Source organism: Pristis pectinata, chromosome 9, assembly GCF_009764475.1.
Source record: "Pristis pectinata isolate sPriPec2 chromosome 9, sPriPec2.1.pri, whole genome shotgun sequence".
Lineage (NCBI taxonomy): Eukaryota > Metazoa > Chordata > Chondrichthyes > Rhinopristiformes > Pristidae > Pristis > Pristis pectinata.
The window spans coordinates 25,886,155-25,901,107 of record NC_067413.1 but is presented as its reverse complement, the minus strand read 5'-3'; the positions used below and the strand labels follow the sequence as shown (position 1 = coordinate 25,901,107).

The 14,953-nt window shown below is 40.5% G+C and overlaps 1 protein-coding gene across 3 annotated transcripts in view; it reads right to left on the bottom strand.

Moving 5' to 3' along the window:
- The window catches only part of csrnp1b (cysteine-serine-rich nuclear protein 1b), a 29,134-nt gene extending 15,361 nt beyond the window's left edge, over positions 1-13,773 (bottom strand). The window contains exon 1 of one of the 3 annotated variants that reach the window (XM_052023398.1): positions 13,292-13,773. The gene's annotated coding sequence lies outside the window, so the exon portion shown is untranslated. The remainder of the gene's footprint in view (positions 1-13,291) is intronic. The other 2 variants (XM_052023397.1, XM_052023396.1) reach the window with 2 other exon arrangements.
- Positions 13,774-14,953: the final 1,180 nt, after the last annotated feature.

Here is a 14,953-nt window from a genome sequence, read left to right as displayed (position 1 = left end):
TTCATTTTATTTCATACAAAAAAATACTGCCCAGCAGTGCAGAATTTAGTACTACATCAAAGAGGCAGTCATGGTTGTGCATCCTAGTTACTGGACTGAGTCTTGAACCAAAGCCTTATTAAGCAGAGGCCAAGTGTTCACCACTGAGCTACAACCAATACCTTCCAAAACACCATTAGAGATGTTACTAAAATAAGAGTAAAATCTCATTTCAATTCCCAGCCAAATGAAATGGTGCTCAATATTTCTTTTGTCAGAATCTATATTAATTACACCATTGGCTCTCAGTAATGATCAAGAATGCAAATGGACCAATTAATAATAAAAAGAAAAATTAAACAGGCTGCTGTTTGAGAACTGAAGCAAAACATCTACTCAATCTGCAATCTCTATTATCCTGCTACATGCCTGACAGGGAAAGAAATCACAAGGCGGCACTAAGTCATTCAGACTAAAAGATCCCAGGGTCATTTTTTGATGTGTGCTGAATTAGTTCTCATCGGGAGAGGAGGGGAGGGATTGATGGCCAGAAGTTGAGGGCATGTACAACTGTCTTACTGTCTAAGAGTTTGGATAAGAAGAAAAAACAGCCCAAGGTCTTGGTCAGTTTATGGTGCTCAGTGGAATCATGGTTGATATGGCTGTGATTGTTCCCTGTAACTGAACAGCGAGGATTTAATGCACAGGTATCAAACAAGAACAGTTGATACTAACGTGAGTCAGCTTCCAAGAAGGGAACCAAGCAGATAAAGGAACTGAAGCCATAAAGAAGATTGGTAAACTGGTCATTTCAGATAAATCAGGTATGGCCTTCGCTTCAGGTTGTTTTGTTGATTTGTTGCAGAAAGAGAGGTAGCAGGTGTAAGGCAGCGAGATTGTGCCTGCATGCCTTTCATTACCCAAAGCATATTAACAGTTAATCACATAATGTAGACCTGTGAAATCTACAGGCCAAACGATCTGGGTGTGCAGCTTCCCTATCTCTTAATGGACAATGGTTACAGCCTTTCCACAATCAACTTTCCTTCTTGATACCAGCACACATTTGATCAGATTTATTGATTTCAGCTAGGTTACAGGCCTGTAACTAAATAACTGAGAGAAAGGGATGCTTCCTTATACCACTGTAGCCTATATGCTGAAAACTTTCTCAATACCATTAGATGGGAAAGTCTTGGATTTGACCATAAGTTTAGCAGTGCAGCAAGTCATATCATGGAAATGTATATTGGACTCTACAGGAACCTGGATGTGCAGAGGGTAATCTGAGAATCAGTACACATAAACACAGCTTACTCAGTGGAGTCACTGCGGGGCTAAGAATTTACTACACATGACTCAGTAGAGTACACTTGCAATAATGTAACCAGATGACTTGTATTCCCTTTACCAGAGTGATTCTGCAACCTTTGCAGCAAGCATGTGGGTGGAAATGCCTGTCAATGAAAGCACATCTAATCTATTACTGCAAGATCTTACTATGATTCATGCCCTGTGTATGTGACAAAATTTACTAAAGCAAAATTAAACACGAGCCTACTAATGATGTGATGATCACGACAGAAAGGGCTCAATGAATGTTCAGAGGGAAGTGTGATAAAAGTTGTGCATTCATATGAATGTCACAATATTCATGAAACACATGATATTCCTCTGAAAGTCAATGATCTTAAGATTTTTAATAGACTTCTGAAATGGCTCATTGAGTGCGAATGTCAAGAGACAATGATCCACCAATGTATCATATGCTTTGCACACACTAATCTCAATGTCATCCACACCAATGAGTAATAAGTACTTATGCCGTGGCAAAGGCAAATGACATTTCCCCTCCTTACAGAGCAAGCAGCAATTCAAAGCCCTAAGAGGTGATCCTGGGGATGCTTTAAATCTGTGGCTTAAGCAGCACCTTGGAAGCTTGCCTGATAAAACTATGGAACATGAACACTTGTGGAAATCAACTTCGGAGTCACACGAGTAGATAGAAACACTTACACAGTGGCGATGCCTGTTGGTCTACTCAGATGGCGTAGACTGGCCCGAAATTGGTCTGCCCTATGACACAATTAGTACATTGATACAATACGGCTCAAAAACCAAGACACCATTTGCTATGCTTATTACAATCACCGACACTGGAAATTGTACAATATAAATGTTCAGCACAGAATTCATCTGGTTTGGCAAAAAAACACAAGTGAATATTTTGCCAGTTCCAGTGCAAATAGTGCAAACTATTTCACACCTCTTTCAACGTGTTTACTGTAACATAATATATTTTGGCTAACTGGTAGCACTCTTAAATTGGACAAGAGATTGTAGCTTAGCAAGTAGAGCTGCTACCTACCGGGTCCAGCAACCCAGGTTGCTCTCCCCACCCCTCTTCCCGCTGCAGGTGTTTCAGTTTCCTCCTACAGATATGTGGGTTGGTTCACAGAACATAGAACAGTACAGCACAAGAACAGGGCCTTTGGCCCATGATGACTGTGCCAACCACAATGCCAATCCAAACTAATCTCATCTGCCTGCACATGGTCTATATCCCTCCATTCCCTGCCTGTTCATGAGCCTGCCTAAATGCCTCTTAAATGTTGGTAGGTTAATTAGGGACTGTAAATTGTCCATAACATGTTGGTGAGTGGTAGAACCTAGGGAGGAGCTGATGCAAATGTGGAGAGAATAAGTTACAGGGAGTATTATTGGGAAATGCGAGTGCTCTGTGAGCCAGTGTCAACTTGAAAGGCCAAAATAACCTCCTTCTACAACCTGAGGAAAAATGGAAGAAGATTAAACTGAGCCCCATTTGCCTATGTGGATACTTAGCATTAAGCAAGTATCTTGAACTATATTTAACCCCCAAACCAATACTACTGAACTTTATCCAGTTCTTTTTAAAAAATCACATTTCTGTTTATGAGAACACTCAGTGCACAATTAGCTGCTTATGTTGCCAACATTGTAACAGTGACCATATTTCAAAAGGACCTTATTAACTGTAAAATATTTAGTGAAGTATTAGTTGTGAAAGGCACTTTTTTTTAAATACAATTCCTTTCCTTCACTGTTATAGCTCATTTGTCATTGGCAGTGAGAATGGTTAATCACTGGAATCATTTTGTGCTTGACTGGCTATAGACGTCCCACTTACAAATCCCAGACAAAATACCCAGAACTGTTCCAGTACGTGTTATCATGCAGCTACTGGCAGCCTTTGCTGTTGCCTGGCAACACAAGGGCTGGGACAACCGGGAAAATTCACTCTGTCACTGATCAGTCATTACAGAGCTCAGCACGTGATTAGCATTCTACGAACAGTGCTGCTTTGGTGTTTTACAATAGTACTTGGGAGTTAATTGTACTCAAACACCTGGCCAGCTTCCAGAGTAATAAAGACAGGACTAGATTCAACAAGGTGATCTGCCTTATTGTTAATGCCTTAATGCAACCACTGCATCAGAATATTAAACCATAAAGATGTGGATGAATAAGTAAATGAAATCCTTCTGCAATTTTTGGGGCATCCATACTTAATAAAGCTATTCAAGGGCAAAACTGGCACTGTAAAATCTTCTTCCAACTGAAAGATTATTCTCTGCCACATGGGATCCAAGGACTGTGCACCAGATGTGGGTGTATGATCAAAGACTGAGCAGCTTTGGTTTTGCATTATCGCTCCCCTCAATAACTAATCCCCAACCTGACGCAATCCTGACGCAGCGTTTCGACCCAAACCGTCGATTTTCCTTTCCTCCCACAGATGCTGCTTGACCCACTGAGTTTCTCCAGCAGATAATTTGCTATTTTGAGAAGAGTCCTTTCTTGTAATGCCTTTATATTGTTCCTGTGACTACCCTAAGTGATAATAACTTACTAAAGAGCTCAAAATAGCCTCCAGTAAAAAGACAGAACTCACTTTAGTTTAGGAAGAACTGTCTTCCTGCTAGCTTCCTCCACCCACAACTTTCAGGTGGAGATAGTCTGAGAACTCACACTAACCAATGGAGTTTATTTTGTGGCAGCATAAGTGTAATGAAAGAGATTAAAGAAGGGTTTTGTTGGTGGAATAGACTTAAAAACTGACCAGCAAACATCGACCCAAACTACTGTCTGCATTTACATGTATGGCCACTTAAGTTCAGATGAGTCAGGATAAAAAAATTTGAATGCATATGGCAAATATACAAGATAATAGGCCATTCAGATGTTGTTGATTCCCTTCTTTGGAATTATTCCATTATTAAATATTTGCAGGATTTACAGGACATTGTTCTCTCTTTAATTTCTCAGAACTGATACAAATGGATTTGGAATGAGTTAATGTACGACATCAAGGATTAATTAACCTAGTAACAATCTCAGAAAGCAATAGGCAGCAAGATGTTGAGCTGACATCAAGCTAATATTTTATATGCTGCTTCAGAACAACTTTATTACTCTCATGTAACACAATTATGAATGTGGTAATTCCGTGGAAAAACAAAGGAAAAGCTTGCATATATACAGCAACTTTTATGACTACACGACTTCTCATAGGGCTTTTAGCTAAGGAAGAACATTTATTGTAGTTATGATTTTAATGTTGGAAAACATGGCAGGCAATCTGTACACAGAATGCAGTGAGATAGTGACAAAATAGCATTCCATTTTTTATTTTAAAGTAAAAAAAAGTGTTGATGGATAAACATTGGCCTTCACTAGGGGAAGCACCCCAACCTTCTAAAGCTGTGTCCCTTTGAAATAGCTAATTGGGTCTCATTTCAATCTTTCATTTGCAAGATAGCTCCTTCAAAAATGCAACACTTATTGCACAGGAGTGTCAGTGCAGGACTATGCTGTGGAAGATCAAGTGGAGATAGCTGGGACTTTTCTTGAAGACGATCACTGCTTGGCTAATTTGATGGAAACTCAGCCTGCCATTTGTCAGCCCAAATCTAAAATTTAAATAGGTCAAAGTGACATGAAAATGTTCACCGTCAGGGAACTTACAAATTTAGTATAACATCATAAAAATGAACAACAGCATTCTTACCTTTATGATGCAGGGAAAATTAATGAACAACTGATTGGAACAAGGATGCTGTCCTAAAAGAACATTAGCTGTACTAGCTGTCATGATGGGTTTTGATTGTAACTGCTGCCTTGTGAGTCAAACCTTTTGAACGTGACCACCAGCGTAGTTTTGTTTTACCTTGATTCAACTTAAGCCCCTTGGTGCTATACTTGCTTAAACACAGACTTTGTGCTGAGGTTACTCACTCTTGCCTGTTCTCTGTTCTTCAACTCTATGTTAGAATCAATGATGGAAAAATGGTGCAAATAGTTTTAGTGGAAACCAAAATGAATGTCAGCAAACAGATTTTGGGTGAGTAGTTGTTGATGACACCACTGATTATTCCTTTCATCACTGAAGATTGGTGGAAGGTGGTACAGTGCTAACTGTACTACTAGGCTTCGCTATGGGATTAAAGTCAGTCTTTGTGCAAGACACTAGCCTTCTAATAACCTAAAAGCATTTAACTCATTGCTCTTGTTCTATACAGAGCATATCTTAGGAGTCAGGAGCCAAGACAGAGAATCAATGTAAAATGTAGACTATCAATAGGAATTTTTTCCAGAGTATCATTTTTCCCTCTAAAAGAAATGCTAACATTTTTATGTTTTATTTGACACTAAGTTACAACTGGGATAGGGCAATTCCCTCTGGTAATGTTGGCAGTCAGTCTTTTCCTTCCTGGCCTTAATCCAAAACAGATGGAGCCTCTTGCTTCAGATTCTATGGCTTGTGGCATATAGGTACCTCACTGTGGAAAATAACAACTGACTGCCAGATCTGTACACAAATTTTCCATATGCAATCCCCAAATCAAAAATCTTTTCTAAAATAAGGGCTTCCCAACCTTAACAGTTAGATTAAATTCAGCACCCTTAAGTTACAAGATAGGCATAATAAATTGTTCCACAGACACTGCCCTCTGGTGGAATAAACTGCAACATCTGTAACCTAGCAAATACAGGACAAAAAAATTGCTTTCTACCCTGACTCGACTGCCAAAGAACATTCTGTTCCTTGGCTCCATTTAAACTGTCTGTTTTAGTAAAAATAAACAGTGGAACAGATAGAACCCACAGGAATTTTCTGCTGGCTCTATGACTCCCACTCAGCCTGGAACAGTGCATTACAAGTATTGCACCCAGATGGGTTTGATATTTCCTTTGTATGAAGGGGGAGGTGGCACAGCAAGGGAGAAGAGTACAAAGCAGTGAAACTTTAAAAGGCCATGACCAATTTGGATCTACTCTTGCTTTAACAAGGAAAGAGCACTGACTTTTATTATGAACTGCATCACACCCTCAAGACATCTCATAGCATAGTCAATAATTAGCTTGCTGAAGCCATCCACAACTATGTAAACAAACACTAAATGGCACAGTGAGATCCCACATACAGCCAATGAGATAAATGTCCTACAAATCAAATTTTTATGGTGGTGTTGGTTAAACCAAAAATTCGTGGAAATCTTCTTGCACATTTGCCAGCAACAGTCAAACAATGTCTTGGTTTAAAGTTGCTTCAGACACCTCCTCTGCCAAAACCTCAATTATGTACTTAAATCTCTGGGGTGGGCCTTAAAAATTAATTCATCAAGAGGGAAGGTGACTTAAAGGCCATTTCTGAGCAGCTACACCAATGAGATCATCTTCCCACTATTTTAGTGCAGGAAGCCACTTCAACTTTAAGTCTCACCAGTTCTGGTGAAAAGCAAGGTACAATTGTGTGTGGAATAGGTTCTCAGTCAGGGGTGGTGGTGGAAAACTGACAGCACCCCCGAATGAGGCAGAAAGCATACAAGGAATCAAAACATGGAAAACAGGAGTAGGAGTACGCCATTGGCCCTTTGAGCCAGCTCTACCACTGAATACGATCATGCTACTCATCCAAAATTCAGTCCTCTGTTCCTGAGTGTTCCAGCATCCGCAGAATCTAGTGTCTCTGTTCCTGCTTTCTCCCTATAACTCTAGAAGTGTGCATTTTTCTATGAGACCCCTCAGCCTTTACTATATATGCTTATCATGAAAATGGACAGGTATAAAAGAACCTGAAAGAATTCACTCTCGAAAGTAGTCAACTCATGGGCATCACATATGTGAAAGATTCTTCCAACAGAACATCTGGCTGCAACAGAAACCTTTCCTCTCAAATTACTGGATTATGAAGCTTAGAGGAAAGAAAATTGATTAACTCAAACCCAAAGTAATGGAAAAGGGTCAAGGAAATCTACTGCTTGCACATATTGTTCCAGAACAGTAATAAACCTTAGGGTTCTGAATGACAGTGATACACTGCTTGAAGTTATCCGTGTTCTAAGATACATTGCAGGCTTGAATTACAGTCCTTACCATATGTTTTCCAACATAAATGCCAACTACATTAGAAGTAATTAAGTGAAAAGCCTGTCTCTATTATAAAAATCCTTTGCAGTGTGTATGGGGAATAGCGAAGAGCAACCCTTAAAGAAACCCCTCCCAACTCTTCAGATCTAACCATGCCTTGCAACAAACACTCCTGCACCTCAGGGCGGTCTATCCTAGTGACAGCATTAAGAATAGCTCTTTTGCCTTCTCTCCTCATATCCTACCACCCCATCCTATAAACACAAGGCCTTTAAACAGTATTATTACAGTTAAGATAAAGCAGGGGTCCATCTTTCACATTTGTCAACGTACATTTCTTCTTTCCCACCTGATTCTATCCAATGCCGAGGAGACACCTTTCACCTTAAAGAAACTCCTCGTGTTTGGCTTTGATTGTAATTTGCATTAATTTCCTGACTGGAATTCAAAAGCATGCCCGGTGTAAAGCTACTTTTCTTTGTGTGCAATGCCTCAAATGAGCTTCAGCACAATTTAAGATTGTAAACTTGTACATATATGCATAAATCAAGCTGAGTTTATGCAGGTGTTTCTCCATTCCCCTCATTTTATCATACTTCCCTCTTTCCTTACTTGCTACAATTTGCCTTGACAGATTCCCCCTCGTAGCACACAATCATCAATCAGGAGGCAATAGACTACAGGGTTAAATCCAATAGTCTATCAGTTTCTGCTTACTTAAGCTTCTGTTCCATCCCAAGGTAAACCTGCTCCCCTCAAATGGAGAACCTCACATCCTTATAAATACGTTATCTATAAATGCACAACTTTACACTGTCTCTTCCTTCTCCCCTTCGTACTTCATTGTGCATAGACTGATGGAAACTTTTAATCTGTCTTCAGCTAATGCTCATATTTTCTAGAGGTGAGAGTTTGGAATTGCTAGTAGAGGAAGGAAGAATGGAAAACCAAAGCAACCATAAAAAGGAAATCTCATTGAACGTAGGGCAATAAAGTCAACCGGATTATAATTCTGTACAGCAATTAAGAAAATGATCCAGAATATACATCCTATACATCCTTCATTTCTTAATCCTCACCTTAACCTATCACCTGTCTGGCTCCTAAGATTTGGAGTTTCTGTCCCAACCCCAATGATACTGATTAAATCCTTCCTCTTTAACCAGCATTTGATCATCTGTCTTAATATTTTTGTCACTTTAATTTGTTCCTCTTGGGATAAACTACACTGGGAAACAGCTTGGGATAAACTACGCTGAAAACACAGTATAAACACAAAGTTGCTGTTAATCAGAAGAATACATTTAAAATGAACTGCATGCAAGCAGAGGGTAGAAACTGCCAACAACTGCACTTTTAAGATTAGAAGAGTGTGGTAGTTAATGAGGAGCTTTCCCAGTTATTGGATGTACCTGTAAATGTGAAACCAAACCATTACATTTATGGCATGATAGGAGATGTGCAAACTGAATAACACTAGAGTTATACCTGGTCTGTTAATCGCACAAGGCAGGACTATAATGAAAGGGTTACAACAGTCAGTCAGTCAATTAAGTCATGCTAGATCAAGGCAGAGAATGAAATTACTTAATAACAAAAGACATTTTAGTGTCCCAAGTGTCTAATAGGGAATTGGAACTGTAGAAGTATTTATTTGAGCATGGTGTCCAGAACCCTCAGCTCCACTCTTTCTGAAACCCGAGTTCCTATCAGCTGCAGAAGCTTTGTGAAGGTGTGGCTGTACAAGTAGATAAACCTGTTTCTCCCTGCACATGGAAGCTCACTGCCAGACAGCGATACATTTGCTGTCAGGTCTCAGAATTGAAATACTTGGTCAAAAGGAAAGCTGATTTTTATATCATGCACCTGCACTGTGTGACACAAAAATAAATGCCAGTCTGGAAAAAGATCCCCAAGTAGTAGAAAAATATACTTCTAGAGAGAGAAAAACAAAAATCTGTATGTCAGATGATTAATTTTATAGTTTACCACCTTCAAATAGCTTCATAAATCACCTGCCTTTATGGTACCTAGCATACATTTTTCATTAAAAAGAACACAATGGGAAAAGCACAGTAGCCTGCAAACATACCATGCCAAGGGCAATATGTTCTATTACTGTAAACACAATTACAGAACCATAAACCTGAAGTGGTTGGGAAATTTACTGTGGTTTTAATAAAACTGCAAATGATGCACAATGCATGTGCTACATCACAATTGAAAAACTTAGAATTCTCTGAATACTTCCGTGACATGCTGAGCCATACAGAGCAGGAAGGACTTGGATTCTATCTCCTAAGAATTTAGTGTGATGCAGAAATACTTTGGATCGTGTTGCTGGCACTGAGTTCACTGCATCAATGAAGATGGAAATAAAAATAATTGTAAAGCTATATGGACAAGATTGTACATCTGCAGATACTTTGAATTCACATCTTTCATACTAATCAAGCTCTCTCAGATGAATTCTTGTTGATCAGAGGGAAATGATCCTTCCGAATGTTTCTTAATGCTATTTCTAACGCCAATTAAAAACAGAGCTTCACAAAGCCAGAAGTGCTTGCTTAATACGGAACTTTCTTGTAACTCAGAAACTTTACACATAACAGGTCTCTTCCACTGGCAAGTAATCTTTACTCACATGTGGGCTGCTTACATTGCTAGCAATCTTGTCATTTAATGTCCATTCCCTAAAAGCTGTCTAAGAGTCGATGTTAGAGTAGGTCTGCAATCGCATGCAGCCCAGGTGGGCAAGGACAATAGGTTTCTTTACCTGAACAACATTTGAGTTTTCATAACTATCAGATAGCTTTAAATTTCCCAGCTTTTTAAACTTGTATTTAAAATAAAATGAACATGAATTACATTCATTGGAATATTAGTGGGATAACATTACCACTATACCACTTGTATTAACAAGCTCCCATTTTCTTTTGCACCTTATCTCAAAAAGGCAGCTAATACATGAAAGTGGTAACAAGTTACACATTGTTAAGCTACCATGTCATACAATGACGTTCTGAAAAAGAAAATGTGACAAGATCCTGGAATAAGCAACCAATAGCTTGATGCAGACCCAAATGCCTTTCAAAAAAAATGAACACACTTAGCAACAGAAGAGAACGTGAAAGGCAATTAAAAGGAAACTTTATGTTGTGCCTCCTATTGTTATGGTCAGCAGATTTCATCCCCTCGATCTCTGCCAAAAACTGCACACTTTCGTTCCTACTGCACAACAAAATGACTCTCTTGTTAAGGCAGCTGGCTCCGAACCAACCAGCACGAGACTTCAGTTCCTTTCTACCCTCCTCGTTCCAGCTGCATGCACCAAATGAGAAAAAAAGGCCAAATTTAGAAGGAAATATAAAAGCAATTTGTTTCTTAAAAAAAAGGGCAATGGAGATTGTAAGAGGAAGGGGGCATTCAAGAAGTGAGGAGGAGTTGGTGGAGAGAAAAGGAGTGGGAGGGTGGTTGAGGAATGCACAGTATCTCTACTGAAACAGATTGAACAGTGCTCCTGGGATTAATAACTATCATGTTCTACTGCTGATTAATTATTTACTCAGGCCAAACTGTAATTACAGCTGTTTCTCACAAGGTGCCACAAACACATCTTACAAACTACCATGAGCTCTACCCACTGCCCTATATTTAAGGGCAAATACTTTCCCAGCTCACTTCTTTTGCTATATTTAGAACAGATTGCATCTGAAGTCAGTCTCAATAAACGTGCATCCGTCACTCTGCTGAAATGCTACTGACACCAAGCACTACCAGAAACCACACAAAGTCCAGCAGCCTGAAAACAGATAAAGTCCCAGATGCTTCACACGGGCAGAAGGAAAGACACAAAAACATATGGATAAGCAAGATGAGAAATACTGGTACAGTTGACCACTCACTCAGATGAAGAAGTCATTTTACAGAGGGTCAACAGAGAATGATACACTTTGAGAGGGATTTCCAGAGTATAGGGCTTAGGTGTTAATGAAGGGTTGTTGACTGAAGTAGGGGTGATTTATAAAGGAACAATCCAGGAAAGAGTCCAAGAAGGATAAATGGGTGGAAAGGGCGTAAAGGAAGACTGCAGTTGAGGCCCAAATCTTCATGGACTTCAACATGGCCAGCTGAGGCAATCTCCATTACACCTTCAGTGTGCCTCTAACTCAGTTACTAGCACTTGTCAATTTGGTTAAGAATACAAACTCTTTTCCCAGGAATTTGAACCCTCAAGTTACTGTAATTTTCAATTCAAGCAAAGGTTTCTAATTTTGCAGCAAGCTTCTTCCACAAGTGACTTTCACAATGAAAGTATCAGTGCCAGTTTTAAGATTACAGGGCAAAGGGAACTCCAAAGCTTTCCAAATTTTTTTGGGTAAACACAGGCCACATCCAGCACTTTCTCCATCAGTCCCATACTTTCCATTTCATTAGTGACAAAGTCCATGACATTTGTTCCAATATTCTGGAACTCTTTTCCTTAACCCCTTTAATTTTGCTTCAAAATCTCCATTTCCATTCAAGCCTCTGCTTCGCCTCTTCTTCCTCTTCCCCCCCTAATTTCCAAGTCCTCATCCCCTCAGCGAGGCACCCAGGGCCACTTTACAAAAAAATCGGAACTGAAAGGCACAAATAAGAAAAGTGCCATAGTTATTTTTTGGTGATTGAATTAGTCAAGAGGATAAATTGGAAAAACTGTAAATTTTGCACAGGAAAATTTTAAGATGTGCAGGAGCTGAAAATGCTACAACACAATCCAACCTCCTCCTCCAACAATAAAGAACAAATTTACCTCAATAAAAAAAATCTGTAAAGGATGTTGGATTGAAGTGATGAAATGGATGTGGATTAGGGTGTTGGGAAAAAGGAAATTCTGAAGGGGAAAAAAGAACAGACCAGCCAACCTGCAGAAGTGAACTCAAGAGACAGAAAAATTCACAGTGATTTGTTAATTTTCACAGTGGAACTGATTCAGCCTTAAGAGCAGACACAGCGTGGAACTTAAGTCTCTTCAAGACTGATCATTATCTCCCATCACTGTTGACTGAGGCGGCTTAATTAACCTCCTTTGAAGTCAACCTTTCAAATACCTCCGCATTACACAGGCAGAAAACACAAAACTTACACAATCAGAAACATGTTTGTGAAGATATTATAGGAAAAATGATCAGAGCACCTAGTTAGAGATCAGATGATCACCATTGTTTACTAATTACTTGAGAGGCAAGAGGGCTTGTTTTCAATTTACAAGGAAATGTGCACTCTTAGAATATAGGATATTAGCAACAATATTATTTATTCAGTCTATTCCCTCAAAATACACTAGTTAAAGTATGTAATGTGGGTTCCTCAATTGGAAATACAAAATTGGAATGTGCATTGCAGTAAGTATTCAGTTCAAGTCACTGGTCTTCTCAACAAAATGTAATTAGGACAGTGCATGTGTGTAAAATTAAATGCACTCCAACGTGTGTGAAATGAAATGCTGGTAGCGAGGGTACATGCATATGACTCTGCTATACTGTGCAGTACTTCCACTCAGCATAAACTCAGACATCCTACTACTCCAGGTTACTAAGGCAACATATTTTTCTGTCTAGCAACTCGCAGGAACAGTCTGAACCTACTGAATAAGCACTTTTTGGAACAAGAACAAAATTACATTCACTGTGTTCCAGACACAAATAAATATGTTTTTTGAAAAACAGATATGCAGACATTTAAAGATATAAATATACATTCATTCCACAGCTACTTCACGTTAAAGCAACACTGTAACACCATATTTGACAAGTAGTGCTCATACATACCATCCAAGTGGACTATCTAACTCCGCCAGGCAGATTGCATACCAGAAATTCTATGAAATCTTATAACATAAGCGAAAAAAACTTACCTCTTGAGAATTTTCAGGGCTTGATGACCACCATTAATTTGAAGGGAAATAGAAGACAAGGTCTTTGAAAATATAATTTAAAAATGGTAGACTGAGAGTCCTTTTTTGATATATAAATACTGGTTTTATGTTCTCATGTTGGGTAGATGTGGCCGTGGTTTAAGGGTAACTGGGGGAGGGTGTAGGGTATTGAGAGTTGGTGATCCCTGAACCTTAACGGGAATGGAGGGGAGGGAGGGAGGGAAGGAGGGGGGGAGAGGCTGGAGCTGCCGGCGGCGCCTAGGAGCCGCGGCTTCTGCCGGTTGCTCTAATCGCTGCCGAGACGGTGGCGCGACCGCTGCTGCTCCTGCCGGGGACCGAGTGACGAGGAGCTGCCGCTGTGGCTGCGAGCGCACTGGAGGGGACGGAGCTACAGCTCTAGCCTCGCCACTGACTGGCTCCGACTGAAGTGACTCAGTCCCCCCCAGGCTCGCTCGCTCACACTCCTTGCTTTCGCCACCCAGCGGAAAAAAAAGACTTACTGCGAAATTGACGCACATTCTGACAACCTCCAGCCCACTGCTTCCTGTTTCCAGTAAAACATTTTTTTCTTCCGTCTCCAACCAAGTCATACTTTATTTTTAAATAATGCATGATTGTGCAATATTTATCACATATCAAGGTGAGGAAAACCGTAGCGTAAAAAAATCCGAATTATTTTAAAATTAAACGGAGGCAAATCTAACAGGATTTTTCTTAGAAGTTTTTGAGCCTGGGTGAGTGTAGCTGGCAAACGCTAAAAAAGCCCCACACTATTCACGACAAAGCTGTCCACTTCAGGTTTGACTTACACCCCATCCAGCGCCCCGAACACTCTCCCCAGCACTGTCACTGCATGCCTGCTGTGAGGAGCCTCCACAAGGATGTACTACAGCAAAACAAGAAACAAAGTTTCATAAATTTCACCACAAATTTTCAACCTGCTCTCCAATTTACTTGGACTATCTCTGACACCTGTCTCTCCTTCCTGGATCTTTCCGTCTCCATCTCAGGAGATTCCTTATCCACTGACATCTTCCATAAACCCACTGACACCCACAGCTACTACTTCGATTACAGCTCCTCCCACCCTGTCTCTTGTAAGGACACTATTCCATTTCTCTCAGTTTCTCCCCCTGTGCCGCATCTGCTCCCGTGATGAGGCTTTCCACTCCAGGACATCCGAGATGTCCAACTTCTTTACTAACCGCGGCTTCCCCCCTACTGTGGTTGAGAGAGCTCGCACCCGCATCTCTGCCGTTTCCTGCACCTCTGCTCTCATCCCAGTCCTCCCAGACCTGACAGGGCTATGGTCCCCCTTGTCCTCACATTTCATCCTACCAGCCTACGTACCAACACATAATTCTCTGCCACTTCTGCCATCTGCAACGGGACCACACTACCAAGCATATCTTCCCCTCCCCACCCATTTCTGCCTTTCGCAGGGACCGCTCTCTCTGTAACTCTCTAGTTCACTCCTCCCCCCACCCATCCCACTCCCACGCCGGGAATGTTCCACTGCCCCTGTCATAGGTGCAAACACCTGCCCCTACACCACCTCCATCACCTCCATCCAGGGACCCAAACAGTCCTTTCAGGTGAGACAGAGATTCACCTGCACCTCTCTTCATATCATCTACTGCA